The sequence below is a fragment of the Pleuronectes platessa genome, chromosome 7, assembly GCF_947347685.1.
Source record: "Pleuronectes platessa chromosome 7, fPlePla1.1, whole genome shotgun sequence".
Taxonomy (NCBI): domain Eukaryota; kingdom Metazoa; phylum Chordata; class Actinopteri; order Pleuronectiformes; family Pleuronectidae; genus Pleuronectes; species Pleuronectes platessa.
In genome coordinates this window covers 18,508,935-18,531,086 of record NC_070632.1, presented here as the reverse complement: position 1 = coordinate 18,531,086, position 22,152 = coordinate 18,508,935, and the positions used below count along the sequence as shown (strand labels likewise).

The window sequence follows — 22,152 nt, the reverse complement described above, 5'->3', positions numbered from 1 at the left end:
CTCTGTGAAGCTGCTCTGAGACACAGTTGCGTTTTGGTGAAACACCTTTAAGAAACTCAAGCGAGTCCAGCTGTGGAGAGCTGTGTACACCTGCTGGAGAACCTGCACTGAACTGAATGCTTCCCATAGGCTACAAAAGAGTTTCCCCTCAAACACAGAAAGAGCCAGGAGAAAAACCTTGGAGCATCACAGCCAAGGCTTCTCGTGCTTTTCATTTTTAATATCACAAACAAAAAGTCATGGTCTTTCTAGTGGATCCAGAAACTGACAATCTGATCTTTCACCTCCTCCCACTCCACCTCTGATGCAAAATCCATACAGCGCACAATGAGTGAACAGCGAAAATATAATAAAACACATTTTGTGTTCACTGCTTTAACACTCATACTGCTCACAGATATTCCTATGAAAATAACTTTGATATTAGTGAAACCAACCAAAGTTAGCTAGTGGTGCTGAGGTGTAGTCGAGTCAAACAGTTGTGAGGAAGAAAGCGCTGAAGGGTTTAATCAGCCAGTCTACACAATCACACACACTCACACACACACACACACAAGGTTGCTGCCGGAGCTGAGATAAAAATGCAGAGTGAGGGAGACGGAGAGATGGGAAATACAGGAGAGGAGAGAAAGAAAGTATGTGCCAAAGGCAGGAGCAAATGAGAGGAGCAGTTGTGAAAAAAGACAATGAAGATGTGGCGGTGGAGGCTCGTTAGCTGCTGTGTGTGTGTGAGAGTCTTTAGTGTGTGTTTTTTGTGGGAAAAGAGTGTGTCCATTCCTGCTACAAGAATCTGCAAAGGTGTGAGCTTATACTGTAAGTGTGTGTGTGTGCGTGTGAGGTTGTGCAGCTGTTTGACGAGACCCTGTTCACAGTCTTTGAAGCAGGTTGGCCCAATTTTTTTGTCTATATGTACCTCTAAAGATCATCTATTAGCTAGTTCCCTCTCAATACAATAACTGAAGCGTTAACCAGAAGTGAATATAGGCCTTCTTACACTGTACCATTAGAAGGGCTGGCTCCATCATTAAAGGCCTTAAAGGAAAAAAGCAAGAATCGGGCTGTTTGAGGCATCCACATAAAACATCTGTACATGAGGAGATGAAGTGATTAGAGTTCATTACAGAGTAAAGTATAGAGAAAGAGCAGCAGAGTCGTGTGCATGACCAAAAATATCCCTTGCCTGTAATTCTGCTGCGGTCAAGTGGTTAGAAAGTATTGAGAAAGTGGACGGATCAGAGAAAGGATGGCTCTTACTGAACTTGGATGACACAGTAGAATTTATATGTCAAACAAGTCCTAAGAGTGTCTGTGATTTCACATCAAGCTTAACAAATGATTGTTGAACAACTGACACAAATGTCGGACAGAAAGGGAAACAAAATCCCTGGATTTCACCATTTCTTTGGATTAAACGGCACCACATCCTTCCACCAAGCTTTTTAGTAATCTCTTCAGTAGTTTCGGCGAAATTCAGTTAACTAACAGACGGACAGACAAAAAGAAAACACAGTAGGTTATGTAACTGCTTGTCCTTCTCTGATGTTTGTCCCAGGAGTCTTCGCAGAGGTCTGTGGTACTAACTGGCCCAGTGGAGGGAGACCACGCTGTCCTCCGTTCCCCTCGCAAGTCTCCTCTCTCCTGAGACTCCTGCCTGCTTTTTCTCCATCCACCTCGTTCTTCCTCCCCTCTCCTGCCTGGACCCCGTGCTCCTCGGTGCAGGTGACAGCACAGGCACAATGGGATGATATCACTGCTCGGCTCCGAGCGGCTTGTCTGCATGCTGCACAATAAAAGACGGCTGCAGCTCGAGTGTGGCATATTGTGAAGTTTGTGAGCGAGCGAGCGAGAGACGAGAGCACAAAGAGCGAGACAGAGGGAGAGAAAAACAATGCACTGCTCAACTGAGACTGAAGGAAGAAGAAGAAGAAGAAGAGGGAGGAGGGAAGTAGATTGTTTTCTGTGCAGCATCAGTACCTGTGAACTTTGCTGTGGTCATGGCACTACATTTCAAATCTATACGGATAAAGGCTGAATGTGTGTGGGCAGGACTGCAGACTGTGCCGCCTTTTAATTACAGCACTGCTTCTTCCTCCAGTTTGACAACTTCTCATACACACACACACACACACACACACACTTACACACACATATATACACACAGCAAACAGCACACCATGCACCTGCCATGAGCTAGATTGGGTTTACACTGCATCAATAATTCACCCTCACGAGGAATATCCCTAAACTAACACAAACACACACTCGGTACATGTTGTCTTTGAGTAACCAGCAGCATTTAGAGGAGGCTGTGGTCACTATGAGTAAAATCACAACATAATATAGGGAGAACCATGATACGAGACTCAGGCCACCACTGACCGATCCTGCATCATTAGAGCTGCAGATGATGAACCAATTAAAAGTAAACACAGACAATGAGGAGGAGACTTTTGTTGGAATCAGTCTGCTCCGATTCGAAAAAACAGCGTCGCTGGGCTTCCTACTCTCCGGATCCATCAGCAGCCTTCATCTGAGACGGGCTGAGCACCAGCCTCACTGTCGGTGGGAGGCTTTCATCTCCTCCTCTGCGCTGTGCATTAGGAAGGGGTTTCAGCTGCCCTTGTTGAAAATGGGCCTCTGTTATTGTTGTTCTTCCACATTCAGCAAATACATTATTATTATCTCAACTGTGTGATTATATCTAAGGCCGGATTTCATCACTCTGACCTGTAGTTCCACTCAGTTTAAAAATGCTCCCTTTGAATTAAAGTCAGGATGTCAGTGTCAACAGCTCCAATTATCAATTACTCTTTCATGTGTCTATTAAAAGCGATTTATGTAAGATGTAGGTCGGGCAAACAGCTTGTTTTGTTTCACCAACAGTCAGAGGTGTTGTTTGTTGAAGTGACACAGCGCGGCAACAGCGTGTGCATTAGTGCGCGGCTAAGTTATGTAATGACTTTTTCTATTGTGGCAACTTTACATACAATAGTCGACAATAAGTTGGACTGACAAGCATTAAGCTATAGGCGAATGAACACTTGTGAAGCCTCACTGGAAACATCCATCCCCTGTGCAGGCAGAGGTCAAATTCATGTAACAGCCCAGGCCATGGAAAAATGGAACTTTCATTTCCAGCGGACATTGGTGACGCGGCACAGGCTATCAGAGGTCAACAGGCTGGGTCAAGCTTTATTATCAAATCAAAAATAATGAAACTGTATCTGATATCTTGAAATCTGAAAAATAAATAGGACAAACATGCATCTAAGCTTATTGTTTGTTTGGAATGGGAGGTTTAACTGGGAGATCTGTGCTGCTCAGTTATTTGATAAGGAAGTGAGCAGGCAGACGAAGGGGATGTTAATAACCCAGTGAGAAATTGTGAAAATGTACTTTGTCATAACTTTGTTTGAAGAAGTAACATTGCAACTATACTTGTAATTAGAAGGGATGTGAAGAAGAATTCAGGAAATTAGCTGTAAAATAGAGCTCTGTAGAATAAAGTTTTGTCAAACATAACTTTGGAGAAACTTGGAGAAAGTCTTTAAGTTAACAGAATAAGTATTGTAGCGTGTCTCCTTGTCTTTTCCTGCCAGTTAATGCATGAAACATGAAATATAAAGTTTTCTTTAGGTTCAAATATTTGTTTTCATGTAATGGAACGGGCCAAATGTTTGCCAGGACAGAATTTAAACTAACTGTAGGACAACATTGAATTGTGTTTACCTGAATGAGGTTCTACAGTTATAGGATGTCAGGCTGATCTGACACAAGCCCAAACTACAACATCCATAAACATCCCATTGCAGCTCAAATGGCGCCGGCATTGACATGAACACGTAATGGATTCCAATGCACCCGTGTTCAACCACCATTGGTATTTACGGTGGAAAAGCTCATGTATTGATCAAATGCCCCATTAGCACTTTAAACCTGGCCTTTTATTGGAAACACTTAAAGTGGATTCCTTTAAAATGTTTTCGAGAAAATGGATCCACTGCTCTGCCGGCACACGATAATGCACTCACATTGAACGACAATTCCATTAGACTGAGGACTATGTTAAAACCATTGGTGATGCAAACATAAACAGGAATGGTTGACCTTGCAGGGTTCGATTCTCGTGAAAATAATGTAGTGCAGTGTTGCTCTAAGAGGATCCTGAGGAGGGACGCTGGAATATCTTTCTGGTTCTGGTAATTTATTCGACTTGGATGTCGAGCACAGGAGGGGGCAGGAATTTTGAGAAGTGTGTAACAATTGAGCTTTTCTTCCCGCAAATCTGCATAATTATTGAGGTTAATTCAACTCGGAGTTTCTGCACCATTGTCTTTGAATGTGGCTGCAACTGCTTAAATGAATAAATTAGTGACAAAATGAAGCTGACAGACGAGCTCTGGCTGAATGCACCGTGTCAAAGACACTGGATAAGAAGACGCTGCAGGGAAAGGCCCTCTCTTATTTTGGTGGAGACAACAGTCTCGTCATTTGCAGGTATCCAGGCATGAATCTCCTCAGTGGTGTAATTTCTCTGTGCTGCGTACTTTGTTATTCCCAACTTAGACAGAATTTCCCTTTGACACGTTCTTGAAAAGCAAAACTAACACTGCTGCAGTTGTGAGAGGACACCTTGTTCTCCTCAGGGAAATGATACAACAACATGGGACAGATGTGCACTGCTAAATTAGATAACAAGCCCAGGGAAGATTTTGTGAACTTGTTTTAATTTGGAAGAACAGCTCACCACTATTTATAATTCAAAATGGAGGAAGGAGGCAAGTTGAAAAGAGTTTTCCATCTGGTAAACACCAGGTGTCTTCGATGGAAAAGGTTGGACAAATAAAAATGCAAGTTTGAATCAGGTAAACTCTTCTCAAAGATGCTGAGGAACTTTTTTGATTTGTGCTCTCAGAAGAATTTGTGCAAAGAATAAAAAAAAAGTCAAGTTTAAGTTGACCTTTTTCTCTTGCCAGTCAAACAAGTGTCTGCAATTCTAAGACCTGATTTATATTATTACAATTGTGCCTTGTGACATTGTCTTTCATCAATATCCACCTATCGATGACCACAGGAGAAGTTATAGTTAAGTTTTGACTGAAGTGTCTCTCGTGGGAAACGCAGTGCTGGGAGGCAGGGTGAAAACACGCCCACCCACCCCCCACACATACACCTAGCTTATGTAGTTGCCTAAAGGCCAGGAACAAGTTTTGACCCATGATCAACCAAATAAATATGGATTGTTCTTTATAGAGATTAAGTTAATGGTTGTGCACTGCTTCTAAATGCTGAACTGGGACACTTGTACAACACAGGTCTGCAGTCAGCTGCTGGTGGGCTGCTACATCCGTGTGTTCCACTGGATGTTAGATACAACAGAAGTTACACAATACAAGTTGAATCGTCTGTTCAAACATTTCTAACCTGGAGCCAGCACCATTGTGTCCTCAGCTACACAAGCAACATGCTATCAACCCACTACACAGGCAGGAATGTAATTATACAATTGGTTTATACAGCCACAGCTGCTTCCCTGTTTCCCATAGTGACGTCCTTCTTCTGAGGTGGCACTGGAGTCAGGTTTATGGGCTTTAACTTGTCCTTGTCTGGGCTTTTATGTGTCCGGTGCTACCGCTGTTTCTCCCGGCTCCTGACATGACAGATGTGTGTCCTTGACATGACCGACTGGAGACATCAAGGAGCCCTTGCCGGAGAGGATAAGCCCTCTGAGTGCTGCGAGGGGCCAAGGACACCCTAGCATCAGGAGGAGGTCTGAGTGGTGCCTGTCTGCAGCGGGTCCTTCTTCAGCCTGAAATCAAGTCTGTGAAGGGGGACTGACCAACCGGCTCGTCTGGCCTCGTACCTCTGGCCTCTCAAGGTCCCTCTCTGCTTGAGTGCTCAATTAGAAACTAAGAGTCTCGCTGACAGGCTCTCAGTCAGTCAAGCGGCCGTGCTGGTTCGGCTCTGTTTTAATAGTGTTTCTAAGGGATAGGGTGTGGAGGACTGCACCATGCAACAAGCCCCTGAGGGCAGACATCTCTGAACAAGGGCAGCCTCTTCAACTCTCTGTCAACAAAACGACAACAGAGGAGAAGACAGGTAGTAGTCACACAAAGGAAGCCAATCATTTAACTGCACAGCTTTTTTGTTCCGCTGCTTAAGCCTCTAAAGCTGTTTGCACTTTAATTTTTAACTCTTGATTTGTTGACTTGAAGGGACAGAGGTCTGAAAAGACCAGAGTCAAGAGCAAAACAGATCCACTTACTTTATTTTAATAGACTTAACCATTTCTGTAGGTTGACAAATATTTAAATTGCAAGTTTCCTTCCTGTTGTTGAGTGTGGCTGCTGACAAGCTCCTTCGATGTCACAGTAATCTCTGCATTCTTGTTAATATAAAGAGTCCAAGACCTGGAAGAAAAGCCTGGATCAGCATTTTATAGTGCATTTCCTCTCTCTATGCAGTGATCACAATGCCAGTGGAAGCTGCCCGTTCCTTTTCCGTCCAGTGTGCACTCATAATGGAGTGGCAAGTCAAAAAGCCCCACACAGTGGTAGGCATCCTGATCCCGGTGTGCCATTCACATGGAAAACAGTTTCAGATGGGCCCAGTATTGTGCCGCTATAATACAGCATCTGCTTTATGGCATGGAAGAAAAAAAATGCATTGTCACTGAGCGGCAGTGAAAGAGCCATTGAAGGGACGGCCAGGGCTTCACCGAAAGGCTGAGGGGGGACACAGACTGGTGGGTGGTGGTGCAACTACCTGCGTGCTACTGCATCACAGAGGCTGGGGAGCCAGAAAGTAAAACATGAGTGCACAAGAGTAGAGTGAATGAGGAACTTTATAGTCTGACCAAGTTCCAGAACAGGAGTCGGAAGCTTCTACACAACTTTGTCAATACAGAGAATAACTTGAGCACAGCTTTAAAGTCTCCAATGAGGCCTTGTATCCGGTCTGAATGCAGCAGTGTGGTGGGTCAGAGTGCTGCAGTGAGCACTGGAGCTCGGCCAGGTGGGAATGAGACACTATGCAGGCCAAGACAGTAGATGCCCCTTATCCCTTATCCCTCCATTAAACATTTAGAGTAGCACTCCTGCACTCAGCGCGGCTGAGCGGTGCCATTATGTGGATCTATGAGGGAAAATGTCTCTGTGTCACAGATGTGTTCATTTATGCTAAATCATCCAGCACAATGCACTGTATTGAAGGAGGCTGTTATCCTGTTTCCTCTGAGAAAGCTTAGTTTAAAGTTAGAGGTAAAGAGAGTAAATTAAATTAGCCCATGTGGAGTAATAATAAGTTTTCATGTGAAGTATTTAATCCGCACTGTCATAGTTACAGTCAGAGTGGCCACACTGATCATAGGGATCCATGTTTAAAGCTTAGAGAATAACTATCCATGCATGACTGTCCCACTTCAAAACATCTAATCGGCACAGTGATACTGGAGCAAAGGCAAGGACTGAATAAAGCCTCTCCCATGAGGCCGGGATGATATAACAATAAAATGATAGAACTGTGCTGTGTCTCCTGAATATCATCTGAAAGTCACAAACGGAAATGTGCTGTTTTTCTCCGACCACGGGCCAAAGATTTTCCGTTTATTACCTCCACCAAGGAGGTTGTGTTTTCATCCTCTCCCTTTTGTTTGTTGGTTGCTTGTATGTTTATTTGTTTGTGAACAGGATTACACTACAAAACCAACTAGACAGAAAACCCCATAAAAGTTTTGGTGCAGATTCTGATCAGGGGAAGGATTCAGGGTTTGCGAGATATTTTTTTTCAACATCATCTCCATTTTCCGAGGGAATAATTCATGGATCTGGATGAGAAATAAATCAGAGGCATTTAGGGATCTGATGTATAGGAGATTGTGACATTTGGTGCATTTTGATTTAATTAAGGGGAACTGTTTGGCTTTGGCCGAGGTATAAGCTTGACTGAGTGCCACTAGTTTTTATGAGAAATTGTAATAAATCCTCTGATTTTAAAGGCTTGAAAAAGCAGTAATTAATCATATTTGCTTGCACTGTGACTCAAATAATAAACGATCAAAATAGTTGGTAATTAAATAACCCTGACCTCAAAACAGTGATAACTTAACTGTCACTCGACTAATCAAGTTAGGGTTCAAGCTCTACGGCCTACAACCAGATATTTTTGAAACATTGTTTGTAATATTTTATCATTGTCGACAATGTTGCAGGGCTGCTTCATGGTATGATTAAATATTCACGTTATTTTTGCCTCAATGTGAAGATGCACCTTGATTGAAGGAGTATTGGTCATGTGGTGGCAGATTGTTGTACACAGGGGGAGAGTTGTCATCATACAATGACAACTAAAACATCTACATGAAATGTGACTGAAAGCTCTGGAGGAGTGGAGAATTATCGGTTCTTCCAAGGTCAAGAATGAAAACTGAAGCCCAACATTCTCAACTGAATATATAAATGTATATCAATACATGTTTATTGCATATACCATCCATATCATATTGTCCACTCATACTTCCCATATTAAAACTATGTTTTAAGTCTCATTTCCGAGGCCGTCTTTGGTAAATACAAATGGTAAAAAGCTCAGAAACACTGTTTTCTTGCCCTATTATCAAGCACATGCCTCAGAGTCTGCTAATTTTAGCATTACAAAACACAGATATGTTGAGGTTGCTCCAGTTTGAATTCACAGAGGCCCAGCGGTGAATGACGGAGGTTAGGCTTGCAATTGTCCAGTGTTATGTAAAAGAGCCACTTTTAAACCATTTCACCATGTCTGATGTGAAAGAAGAAGTGGCGTGTCAATCAAACTCAAGTGCAATGACGAGCTGTGCTGCATGGCTTCTCTGTGGCCACCTACTCCATTATAGTTCCAGACAATATGAGTCACAGGGATAAAACAGCAAGGCTTCACATGGGCCTCAGTCATACCAGTGCATTGGATCAGTGGTAGGTTTTAATCAGGAGTCATTCTTAAAGCCAGTTGTTTGGAAGGAATATATTCGCCATGGCTGTCAAGGATGCAGCCCCGCCACTGCTGCCAAAACGCCGCTTCCACTCCAAATACGAAATCCCATTCAGCCTGAATCACAACTTAGATAAACAGGCCGAGCGAAACCAGTTCAGGGGCTTTTGTTTTGAGGCCAGAGGAGAATTTTCAGTTCTCGCTCTGGCTGCAATTTGATGCTAGATTGGAAAACACAACTCACAAACAATTGAATCCCGTGAGAGGGCAAGAAGAGAGGACGAGCTCCTGCAACTCTTCAAAACTTTTGTAGTGATAAAGAAAAAGACTGATTGTCCGAGAAGAAAGAGCCGTTTATATAATTATACTAGGATACCACAGGCAAGTGAGACCTTACAGAATTTGGGAAGGACACACTGGGAGAGGACATGTCCTCAGGCCTCCAGCAGGTGCATTGTTTTCAGCATCAAAAGAAGGGAGCCGTAAAATTTCAGATGTGGTTACATCCTGGTAAATGGCCGAGCACGTCCTGTTCACCGGCTCTTCCCCGTCTCTCACCCTATCCTGACCCCTCACCCTCCTCACCTCCTCTCCCCTTCATCTCCACCTCCTATGGACAATCACCTGATCAATAGCGGCCTCCCATTGTGACTTCTTCTCCTCACAAACGGACTCTTTAAAACACTGTTAAAGAGCAACGACCACAGTAAACATGTACTTTCACTCAAACAAAGGAGAGGATGAAAAGCAAACTCCACATTTCAGAGCATACGTCCAGCCCACGCCCTAAAAGTTAGGACAAAGGGGTGAAGATACTTTACTGGGTTTTGTTTCGTCTCAAAAGGCAGATTTGAGGGCGGGGGGCTGAAGGGAGAGATTCTCTTCTCTAATCTATCTGTCGCTTCCACTCATATACAGACACACTTCTAATTTGACTTCAAAGTGCTGGGGGATTGTTAACGATACGGATGAAGCTCTGCATGAAATCCGTTCTTTTTAAAATCATTATCTCACTAAAACACACTGAAATTACAGCAGCTACGCCCACCATGTCCTGCTGTGTTGTTGCAGACTCGGTAAATCTCAAACTGTGACGTTTTGACTTGAATTGAATTTACCTGATATGGCAGGAAGCCGCGAGTGACACACTACTGATCCTGTGGTGACGTCAGATTCAGTGTGCATGGATTTCATCACCCCCCCTCTCAGCCCCAGCCTCAGATTATGGGAGTCTAGTTATCACTCTCTCTCAGGGTTGGGGTGTTGGGTGCAGGGCCAGGGTAATCCTGGGGAGTTTGACTCGGGACGCTCAAGGCTTAATTCGACTTTTTCCACTGCTGGTGACCGTGGAGAATCCAATCAGCCCGACCTCCATGTAGCTCCTTTATACTGCTCTGATTAGACTCTATAGCTGTGAACGACGCTGACATTTAAAGGCAGAGTTAGAAAACAGGGAAATCTATAGATTCAGAAAATATGCAGGGACATAATGAATGCCACTGGTTTGCCTGAGGCTCTGTGGTAAAAACGACAGTAAGCTCCCAGTTACAATAACCTGACTGACTAGCAAACTAATAATGACCTAAAGCTAACATTAGCTTGCTTTTTACTATATTTTTGCTATAAAATAAAAAAGTTAATCCACCGACATTTCTTTGTCATGAGGGTTTGATGTCTATGGAAGGAAATTTGAATCAGTTTCATTTCAAATTGAAATGTTTTACTGTGGGTTTTAACAATCATATAAAAACCTCAGATGTGTATTTAAGTCAACGAATCAGAGCATCTCAGTGCAGGAACCATTCCATCTGTTATCCCACACAAACAGTTCCCTTGACACAAAACTGAGTCCTCTACATGCCTTGAAATGTCAACTACAATCAACATACTGAGTTCAAAACCAGGAGCTGTAGGAATTCCACCTCAGTGACACATCAATCAATCACATTTTATCTGTATAGGAGATATTCACAAATCACAGTGTGTCTCATAGGGCACATCACAAATGACCAGTGACTGAAAGAACAGGATCTATGGAGGCGTACAACCTGTCACGCAGTAACCCCTTTGAGTGAAACGTCCACCATTGCTCCGCTCATGGAGAGATGTGGTCATTGTGCCTTTCGCCCTGAGAGGCCCAAGAACCAGCCAACCTTGAAGACCCGGGCATTAGGTCTGCCTCAGACCAGAGGCTTTTCATCCTCTGCCAGCACAATACAACCTAAAACCAACGTAAGGAATGCCATTCATCTCCAAGTTCAAAATACAATGATCCAATTGTGTTTTTAAAATCTACACAGAACAGAGCAAACGGAAAAGACGAGTTCTGCTTCTGTAAATGTGTACAAACTTAAAGATTAATAGTTTAATTTCCTATGAGGGACTTTGAATCAACACCACAGCACTTTGGCTGTAAAGCATGGCAGCCTGACAAAGATTCATTGATATTTCCACATAGACAGAGCGCAGTGCTGAAAAAGCCCCAGTGTTGGTCCAGACAGCTCTGAGCCACACTAGACATTTGATTGGGTAATCAGGCCAGCCAGCCTCAGAGGAGATCCTGATAAATGAAGTTGCCATTTGTCCGTCGTCCCCTCCTCACAGCCGGGCCCTGCTAGCCCACAGCAAGGAATTATCTTCATGACAATTACATTCTTCCAGCTCCCGAAGATGCCCGGTGCTGGGAAACCAGCGAACGACTGACCACAAGGAGATTATACTGATTGCTATTCAGATGCTCGTGTTCAATCCTAAATTGCTCTGGCACATGCAGAGCCTGAGCAGAGTCAACCCCATGGTGGTTGTACTTGGGTTTTTGTTAATAAATCAGACAAGTCTCTTCTTGTGGTGTTTGAAAAATAATGACTTTGATAAAAAATGCAATCCTGAAAAATGCTATAATCAGTTTTATGATTTGTGATTTGTTCTGTGTAATTACAGGCAAAGGAAGACCAATTTAACATGGCACACATATAGTATGAATACAATATAAATACATATTTATGGCAGCTATGGCTATTTTTAATCTAGGGCTACAAGTAATCAGCTTCATTATAGATTCATTTGTTGATTATTCTTGATTGATTACATACATTTCCATTGTTTCAGAAATGATCAAATAAAACTTCCAAAGCCCAGAATGATTGTTGATATTTTTTCCCGTCAACAGTCCAGAAAACAAATATGTACAATTAAGAATGGACAGCAGAAAATCCCCACAATTCAGACGCTGTAGCTAAAAACAGTTTTTACTCTGTAAATGACTTGAAACCATATATGTGTTACTTAATGAGCCGTGCTCATGTGATCTCTGGATGGCTCAGTGGATTGGTGTAAAGGGAAGGAGAGGGGATTTGGTTTTACAGTGGCAGCAAATTGTATGATTCTAATGGTTTTCTGACCTCAATCTCCCCCAATCATTTTGAAGCCCGGACGAAGATTATCTGGGTGTAGATTATGTTTTTTACACAACATGTGGCGCCAGCACAATAAAAAAACACAAAAACAAAGCTGTCTGCATTGTGTTTTGTGCTTTTGATATCTCATCAGACATGAACCGTTCTCTTTCGCTGAATGAGGAAGAATCTTGGATCCACACTTGAATTTGTTTACCATCCCGTGCCTTTGTCTCCCCGGGGAGAATTTTTTCCCAGGATTCCTGTGGCTGGGTTTGGGGGGTTTAAGGGATGAAAAAGACAGAAAGAAAAGCCCATTGGTCTCAGCGCCACAGAAACAGCATCCAGCGCCAAGCTGTCATCCCACTTGGATTAAGGGCCCTTCAGTGGTGGCTGCTGTACTGCTAACATGGTGTCTTACCCTCAGCCAGGGTGTGGGAGGGGGTAGAGGGTGGGGCTGAGGGTAAGGGCATTAGAGGGCCTGGCCTAAATAAGACCTTGAGGTCAGCGAGCCTCCTGAACCATGGCAAAGCCACTTTGTGTTTCCATGTCAACTTTATTCATGAGCTGACAGCCAAGTGTCCCCTTCTTTCCTGTTGATTCAGCCACTGCTGCATCATGTGCTGGGGCAACAAAGATAATCTACGCCTCTGCTCCGCTTAAATCTCCACAGACCCCCTCGTTGACAAGTTTATAGGATGTAACATTCAATGGCCCGCTGGTAAGAGTGTGGAGGCTTGTGGAGGATCGCTTGGCAGCGCTCATTATTTACAGATCCGACTTTACAAGTGGAATAAGAGCTGTGGTGATATATTTGCAGAGCTATTAGCACAAGTGGGCTGCACTACTGTGCCAACGGGAGTGGGATGTTCGGCCGAGGAGTTTTTCTTAAGCTCCATGCAAATAGGCGAGGATGGAGACTTGAAAACAGAGTAGAAAGCATTCAAGTACACTCTCTTCCTGAATACTCTGTAATTTTGGCCAGCATACGCCATGTCGGTGGAGCGATGCCCACCTCCTGTTGTTTCAAGGACAGGAAAAGGAAGCACTGGTTCTTGTTATGTGCTGCCACTGGGCCACCAACTAGCTCCCCAAAATCTGCTGCCCATCCAAAGTTGGCCAGGGGCGTTCGGCAACAAGGACGGCCTCACTCAGTCCTCTTCAGCAGGGACAGTGTACAAACACCAGAGATTCTATTGTGGATGTCTTCGGGCATAACCCTGCAACACCCCCCTCTTCACACTGCAATAAAGAGGCTCGAACGGCCGCCCCACCAGTACAGACAGAGAAAACAGACCCCCTTTGTTCCCCCTGTCCCTCCTCACCATCGACTGAGGTACATGAGCCACCCCTCCTCCCCACTGCAATCCTGAATGCTTCAAAACACTCCCACTTTTACTTTCCCTCCCTCTGCTTCTTCTAGCGGAGGGGGGGCAACACAGCAAAGCATCTTATGGGACTTCAGAAGAAATTGCCTGAGCCCACATGTCAATTCTCATCCTCGTTTGCTCACTTCAGGTCCCTGAACTCAAGGCCGACTGGGAGCCGGATCCAGTTGGTATACGGAGCTAGTTAACCTGTCAGGCGCTCTACTGGGGGTAGAGAGGAAACATTAAACCCACAACACTACACTCCATTATCCCAACCTGCCACTTCAGACGGGAATCTATTGCTGCCGCTCCCTGGCAGTTGGTTTGAACAGAAAAGAGCATCTTTAAATGCTGTGTTCTCATTGGGGCTTGTAAAAACCTGATGTGGGAGATGGCAGCTCCCTGGGCAACCTTGACTGATTGGGCTTCATGACTGTCATGGTGAAGAACTCTGGCGTAATGATTCGGTCACAGTGAGTCGTTCAGGGACACCTGCACTGACCGCTACTCTTTCACCATCTGCCCACTATACTGCCAACTTAATCTTACAGTACTGAACCTTAACTCATAGAAGACAAGCGTTACTTTCCAAAATTACTCCAGCTTCCTGCCACAGTCCAGTGTCAGGGTTATCTCTATATGTTGGCCCTGCAATACGCTGGCCACCAGTCCACGGTGTAATCCACCTCTCTCCTAATGTCAGCCGGGATGGGCTCCAGCTCCCCCATGACCCTCAGAGGAGAGGCTGTGTAAATAATGGATGGATGAAAGGTCCAGAAGAAGTGAAAATGTCCCAAGATATATCCCAGAGGTCAAGTTGACATTTCAAGTAGTCTAACATCCAAAGATATTTTTGATTTGAAAAATTACTCAAATGATGAATGAAATCATCAAAACTGTGCCATATGTTTGTTGTTTTTGTTGATTTGATCAACCAACTGGTCTTTAAAATGTCAAATAAAAGTGAAAACCTTCCCAGAAAACCCAAGGGGACAGCTTCACGTATTGGTTTTGTCCAACCATCTTTCCAAAACCCCAGAACACTCAATAAACTGATAGAAAACAGATAAATGCATTAAATCCAGGGCTGCGACAAACAGTTATATTCATTTTGTTAGGTCTTTAATTATTAACGTTTTGGTTCCTCCCAATGGTGGGTTTTAAATTTAATACGATATAAAGCAGAAAAACTGAAACCAGAACATTTTCATTAGAGAAATTACTTCGATGATTAATGAATAATCAAAACTAGTTGCTAAATAACTCTCTCTTAAAGAACGTATCAATTAATCCACTGATCCTTTCAGCAAAAACTAATAAGTGAAGCTGTGGTGTCGCAGGAGATTAAAACAGAAAACAGCAAAGTGACTAATCTTATTACTCAGTAAACAGTGTGAGTTTGTCAGTGAGCATCATATAAATCACCTGATATTCATCTGTCACCATCCACTCATGGTAATATTAACAGGTCCGGCATGTAAACATCAACAGTTGCAGCCATGTGGAGTGGATCGCAGGAAGGTGTCAATCCCCATTAGAGCCCCTGCCTAACTGAGTGTGAAACTGTAATTGCACCCAGCAGTGAGCGAGAGAGGGAGAGTGAGAGAGAGAGAGAGAGAGAGAGAGAGAGAGAGAGAGAGAGAGAGAGAGAGAGAGAAAGAGAGAGAGTTTGTCTATAATGAACATGTATGTCTTTCTTTACATGCACTCCTTTGCCCCTGCATGCATTTGTTAAAGTGCAGCCGTGAAGCGGGGGGGGCACACCGCTCCCTCTTTGGTGGTCTAATGAGGCGCTCATCAGCCCAGAAATGAGACCAACATGCCCGTGACAAGGAGGACCGGGCCGTGTCAGCGTGCCGTGCTCCTGTGTGCGATGGGCTCACTGGGAAGAAACACCGGTGACACTAATGGGATGGCAGGGGCCTCCATCAGTCCCCGGAGATTTAGCCTCATCACAGCTGAGCAGCACAGCACTTTCTATTCATGACGGCTGCTGCATCGTCCCCACTCAGGGCACCAGGACACGTGTCGCCTGGACACACACACACACGAGCTCAATCATCCTGTCAATCAGCGCTGTCAGTGACCTATGATGCCACTTTATTATTGAACTTGGGCTGGTGCAATTTTGCATGAAAGAGAAATGGCCGTGCAACTGTATTTAACAACGATTCACCTCAGTTTTATAGTCTTGGTCGTTAAATTGAACCGTGACAAGAGAACTGGAAACATGGCCTCAATAGTAAAGAGCAGTCATGGGACAAAAGGCACAGATGTTTTGTAGCTGTACATGCACACACAGTTTTCCCTTATCACCAACATTTCGGGTGTCCTGTCTGAATATCTCATCAAGAGCTGAAAAATAATAATACAATTTAATTCAAACTACATTTTGTATTATTTAAAACATATTTCAAAGCATTTTCTTGATTAAACAACTACCTGTTTTGTCTAGAAATGTCCTGTAGCTTATTCTTGATTCATTCAAACATCTGTCCAAAAAGTTACTATATTTATTTTCTCACATAAGCTGCTTTCACACTGAACTGAAAGCAGCCCTTTCAGACTGAATTACTGAACTCTGTACATTCGGAGGGGCTGTAAGTGAGAATGTCAGAGTCAGTTGCTCCCGACATGACAGCTCCCAAGTAAAAGGTCCAGAAAATGTGTGAGTGAGTCAATGTGTCCAAATTGGCAGTCTGAGGCAAAACTGAGAAAAAGTAAAAGGATACAAAAACCTAAGGATAGAGAAGAGGAACCACACACAAGACGCTAACAAAGATATCAACTTGGAAAGAGATGTTGATAACGAGCACCGCCTGTAAAATTAATTCATCTCTAGTCTCATTACTAATTTCTTGTCCTTTTACAGTTGGGACCGTTTTGGAAGAACAAACTATCATAAATCATTGAAATGGTGAAAACTACAGCTAGACCCAAATAAGAAATAACTAGAATCCATTGGAATGTTGGGTCTTACCGATGCCATACAGAAGAGAGGCTCTTGACTGTAAATGTCTCCTACTCTCAAAGAAATGTGTGGACTTTATATAAGTCCCACCTTTGAATACATGAAAAGTGCATTTTCCTCTACACAAGCAAAGTGCGTCCTTGGAGAAAATGAATCATCAAGTGAAAGTGTCTCAGGTTCACAGCAGTTCCCTCTCAGAGATGATGTCATGAGCATCATCACAAGTGACACAGAGCAAATCTTTCCATCTATGAGACACTTTGTCCCATCCTGCTGTTGGCAGAGTTCACAATGCCACAGACGGCCGCTTACAGAAGGAGCGTTGATCGCTTCTCGCCACATAGCCTGCGTGTTTGTGCGGCCCACGCTGCCAAATAAGTGGCATTTTCCCTCCAACACCCAAGCTTTTCCCACAGCCCCCGGAGCAGAGCTGCCCGCCACTGGTTTCGGGGTCATCTCTGCGACTGACTGGTGCTCTCACAATAACTCCAGCCAACGTGTGTCGTGATAATCCCTTAGTTATGCAAATCTGCCGGCCTAGTGCCGTTTGTGCTGTGGGTGAAAGTAAAGATGGCAGCACAATGTAGGTCACTATCTCGTCCTGATTTCTCCACGTCGGTCAGATGAGCTGGAAACGTCCAGTCAGTGGAAGCTCGGAGAGTAGTTTCTCTCCGAAGTCAAGCAACTTCCTGACGCGTCGTGGTCACACTTCACGGCTGTTGCGACCACCAACAAGTCAGGGACGTGCGTCTGTAAAGTGGTTGTCTGGGCACACGTTTTGCCGCCTGTTTTGAATTAATGCAAAGCAGACATAAGGCTGGGATAGAGGGGATATTGTTATCTTCTTAAAGAGATTAACAGTCCCGCTCCGGAGTGAATCAACATTATTGGAAAGTGTGTCAGCCCGTCCAGAGAGCAGCGAGAACAAGAGCTTCAGACAATGAAGCAGGGGTCATTAGCATTGTATTAACGTGGCTGGATCTGAGCGGGCAGGCAGTGAAAGTGTGCAGCCGGGGCATATGTGTGTGTGTGTGTTTGCGTGTGAGTGAGTGAGAGTGTCTGGGGATGAGGGGGGGGGGGGGGGTGAGGCTGAAGCTTTGACCAAGAGCAGACAGAGGGAGGAGGAGGACGAGGAGGGGGATTGGATGGGAATGTGGGTTTCCAGTGGAGCGGTTGTTTTGTGAAAAAGAAATGGCGTGATGGGATGCTGGAGGTGAGTCTCAGGAGATCAGCCATAATTAGATTGAGTGAGATGATTGTGCGAATGAGACTAAACAAACTGAGTGGTCAGTCAAAACAAGGCCGACCTGGGTGATATGAATATGAAGGGAATTAAACATGTGGTGAGCCAAATCAGCTTACAAGGCAAGAGGGATTTCAGCAATTTCATCAACACAGCGGGACACAAACATCTATCCATCTATCAATATATCTCTCTATCTATCCATATATCTATCTATCTATCTATCTCTCTATCGTGAAGCCAAAGACAGATCCTAAAGGTTAAGACAAAGTGACAGCAAATAATAAGATATGAGGGATTTTGTGAATGAGGACAGGGATGTCATCAACACAGAGGGACAAAAACATCCATCTATCGTTCTGTCGATCGTTCTATCTATCTTTTTATCGTTTATGAGGCAAAAGACGGATCATAAAGGTTCAGACAACGTAGGTGACGGTAAGGAATAGGATATGGGGGATTTTGTGAATGAGGACAGCAATTTCATTTACACAGCATGAAAAAAACATGTATCTATCTGTCTTTCTATATTTCTATCTATCTATTATGTATCCATCATTCTATCTATCTTTTATCTATCTGTATATCATGAAGCCAAAATGGTTCAGACTGGAAGAAAAGTGACAGATATTTTTCTCAGCATCTTCTCTGTGTGTCAATCTCGGGTTTGACTCTCTGAAACCGTGCACCTGCTCCCTCCTCACCGCTACATGCTAACACCTAACTGTGTGTTTGTCACAGACCCAGCACTAAAGACACACAACCCCTGGTGTCCTCCTCACAGATCCAGCATTAAAATCACACAACCCCTGGTGTCCTCCTCTGTGCTCCCGAGTAGGACAGGGCTGATTCCTCCGTTCGCCTTCGCAGCATCCTAAGTGCTGCTCCCCTCTCCACAAACTCCTGACAGCGGAACCGTACACACAACCACACGACACGTGTTTATTATGAATGGATATCACTCAGCTCACCTTATCGTTCCCCTCGAAGCACGGAGCCTGTTGTTGTTGTTGTGTATCTCCTCCGCTCCCCTGCGTCAGGAGGAGCGATGCGTCGGCTGTGCTTTGTATTTACGCGGAGAGCCTCCTCTGCGCCGACAGCCTCCTGCACTTGTCTCCTCTGCCTGTGTCACTGGTCTCCTCTTCCTCTCCCCACCACTTCACACACACATACACTCATGCACACTCACGCACACAAAGCCACACACACACACTCGCAGGCGGGGGCGCGCAGCAGCACTCCGGGGCGTGCGCAATCCCCCTTGCGCGCACTGCAGCGCCGCCGCCGATGCATGGTGGTGGCCTCGAGTAAAGCGAACCTTTCCATTACACGGTATCAATAACATTGACTTATTTATAAACTTAATGATTCTGTATGGTCGAGTTCACATCTCCAAAAAATGCAGAATGGCAAATAACACAACCAGCCCCATAGGATTTCTATGTGGATGTAAAGAAGTAGTGCAGTGCTTGCTCTAAACCTTCCTAGTGCTGGTAATGCTGCAGAGCTGCTTCAGAACGATTCCTTGTCATTAATGATTTCTCCTCAAGCAGGTCTACAATATACTGTTCCTTGTTATTGTTTGGGTGCTGGATGTTCTGTGGAAACATTTATGTAAGTCTATGGTGACGGTTAGACAACTTTGTGTTCATCCTACCTGGTTTATCTGCAGTGACGATAGTGAAATGACATAATCGAAATATCTTTGAATTATTTGTTGGACTGGTATTATTATTTTTTTTCTCTAGATCAAAGTTCACAAATTTACAAAATAAAAGCTGGATATAAAGCATTGCGACCACAAAACGAATGTTGTGCTTTTACTTTGAAGACAAATTGCCAAACATCAAATTATGCTTTTACTATTGTTGCCATGACGGAGATCTGCACTTTTGAATGTCTGTGTAAATCCTATATGGTGAAATAAAAATAACTCTAATTATCAAAAGATGATGTGTAGGCGGTTTTGACACAAGGTTTATTACTGTGGTCCACCACTGCTGTAGTTTATCAGAGGACGTAGAAGAAGACACGTTCAAGTTGGTCCACAGACTGAGGGCAAACTGCACCAGCCCCAGTGTATCTGTAAATATGCACATTTGTAAACAAAGGTGTAAAAGTACAGCCAAGCGTTCCAGCAAATTGTTCTCCAAATATATACACGCTAATGTTGCTCTAGCCCCCTGCAGGCTCACAACCACAGCTGGACAACAGCTGGACGACTCTCTGGATGTAGCCAAAAGTTGTCTAGTTAATATGCCAGGCAACGACCCTCTCTGTGCTTTAACAGCAGGGAGAGGCTCTTTCATTTAGCTGCTGTATTGTTACTTTTACATTTAAGCATCATGGAAATGTTACAAGCACTAATAACGGTCATCACTGAAGTAATTCTAAGCCTTAAAGGCTTAACAATTGTGCATTTTCCCTAATCAGGCCTGTAAAATGGAAAAAAAGTGAATTAAGGTAAAAAAAAAACTGGAATAAAACATTAAATCCACAAAGTGCATTTGGTATGGCACTCAGTGGAGCACATGCCTCATCCAAGGCTCAAAAGTCCCCTCAAGAAACCACATTTAATTCACTAGATCTAGATTTTTATATGGATCTGCATCGCATTACACACAGTCCTAGAGATCAGTCCCCAAAACATGTCCGATTTTTTCACCAAGACCAATTATTTATGTTCTGGGAAATTAGGGAATTTTGACGGAAGTGTCCTTAGGCAAGATACTGAAATCCCAAATTGCCCCTTCGCATAGAGAAAGTGTTGCACAATGATGCACTGTATGAAAGTGTGAAAGAGTGAATGTAAAAATCATTATAAATAAAGGCCACTTACCGTTTAGTTAATATCTCAAAACTCAGACTATCTCACAATGTTAAAGAAAGTAATACAAATTCTTTGATCCACAACTAATTTGAATGGGTTCTTCACTGATCTTTACCACGTCCTTCCACTAAGTTTCATGGAAATCCACCCAGTGGTTTGTTTTAAAGCAAGATTATGCAAAAACAGACAAAACACAAATCAAGTAGACAGATGTGAAAACATAACCTCCTTGTTGGAGGGAGTCAAATATGAGCACCATGACCTTTTTGACACTGGACTTCATTCCAGATGTTCTAGGGCTAGGCCTTTCTTACTTAAATCCATTTGTATGTCCTGGTACCATTTTCCCACTGAGAGCCAGCTGCAGAGATAATCACACATGTAGCTGTGTGGTATGAACCACGACTCGGCACGATGAGGTCATGTGACTTAAAAAAGCAACGGTTTGCTCTTAGTTCAGGCTGCCACGCTCTCCCCCCTCAGTGCATGTTACACACATACACATTATCCCAGGCTTAGCCATGGTAGCCATCTGCAGCCACAGCATCAAACACAGACAGCAAGTGATGCAGTTATTACTGGGATAAGCCTGGTTTTGGCAAGGAGACAGGCTTTCTGATTTGAGTTGCCATCCGGAGGCTGCATGGTTGACGGAGATTAGCTAAAATTAGGCTGTGGCACAGATCTGACGATAAATGGAAATGCGTTTACAGTTAATAACCGTTTGGAGACATGTTGAAATGCAGTTCAACATAAGAAGCCTTAACAACTACAACAAATTCTATTTCAAAGGGTAAAACCCCTGATCTCCCTTAACATTGTTTGGCTTTCTCCAGTGCTCCATCTTTCTTGTTTTTCTGCTACACACTTCCTGAGGCATTCGGCTTTACTCCTCAGCACATGTAAAGAAGAACGACTGACAACAGAGAGAAAGAGATGCTGACACATGGTCAAGGTCATTTGCTGGACGTAACACCCCAGCATGGAGAGCAGCAGTTTCCCTCATCATCAAATGAAGGGACACAGGGATTCTTGCTCACATCTTCCTCCCCAGCTCCACACTGGGAGGAGAGGAACTGTAATAGCGCTCGCTTCTCGGTTCAGACTGCCTCCGGATACGTCTGAACACCTCTTGAATCTCATTAAAATATTCTCCTAATTCCCCCCTTGCATATTATCCACAAAATACTCTGAGGGATTTTCCCAAGTTCATGGATACAGCCCCCTGGAGACTAAGTTGGCACTCAGCAATTGGTGAATCTCGTCAGGGCTTTGTGGAGAAATGTACAAACCCACCAGAGGAGGCTGTCGTCTCTGCCGCATTGCTAACTCCAATTATTGTGCCCATTACTGTGCTGGATCCTCACTCGCTGACA

At 43.9% G+C, this 22,152-nt stretch overlaps 1 protein-coding gene across 1 annotated transcript in view; it reads right to left on the bottom strand.

Annotated features, from left to right (window-relative positions):
* Window positions 1-19,159, bottom strand: part of LOC128445030 (neuronal cell adhesion molecule) — a 75,837-nt gene extending 56,678 nt beyond the window's left edge. Inside the window, exon 1 of the mRNA XM_053427772.1 lies at window positions 18,918-19,159. The gene's annotated coding sequence lies outside the window, so the exon portion shown is untranslated. The remainder of the gene's footprint in view (window positions 1-18,917) is intronic.
* Between the last annotated feature and the right edge of the window lie 2,993 nt (window positions 19,160-22,152).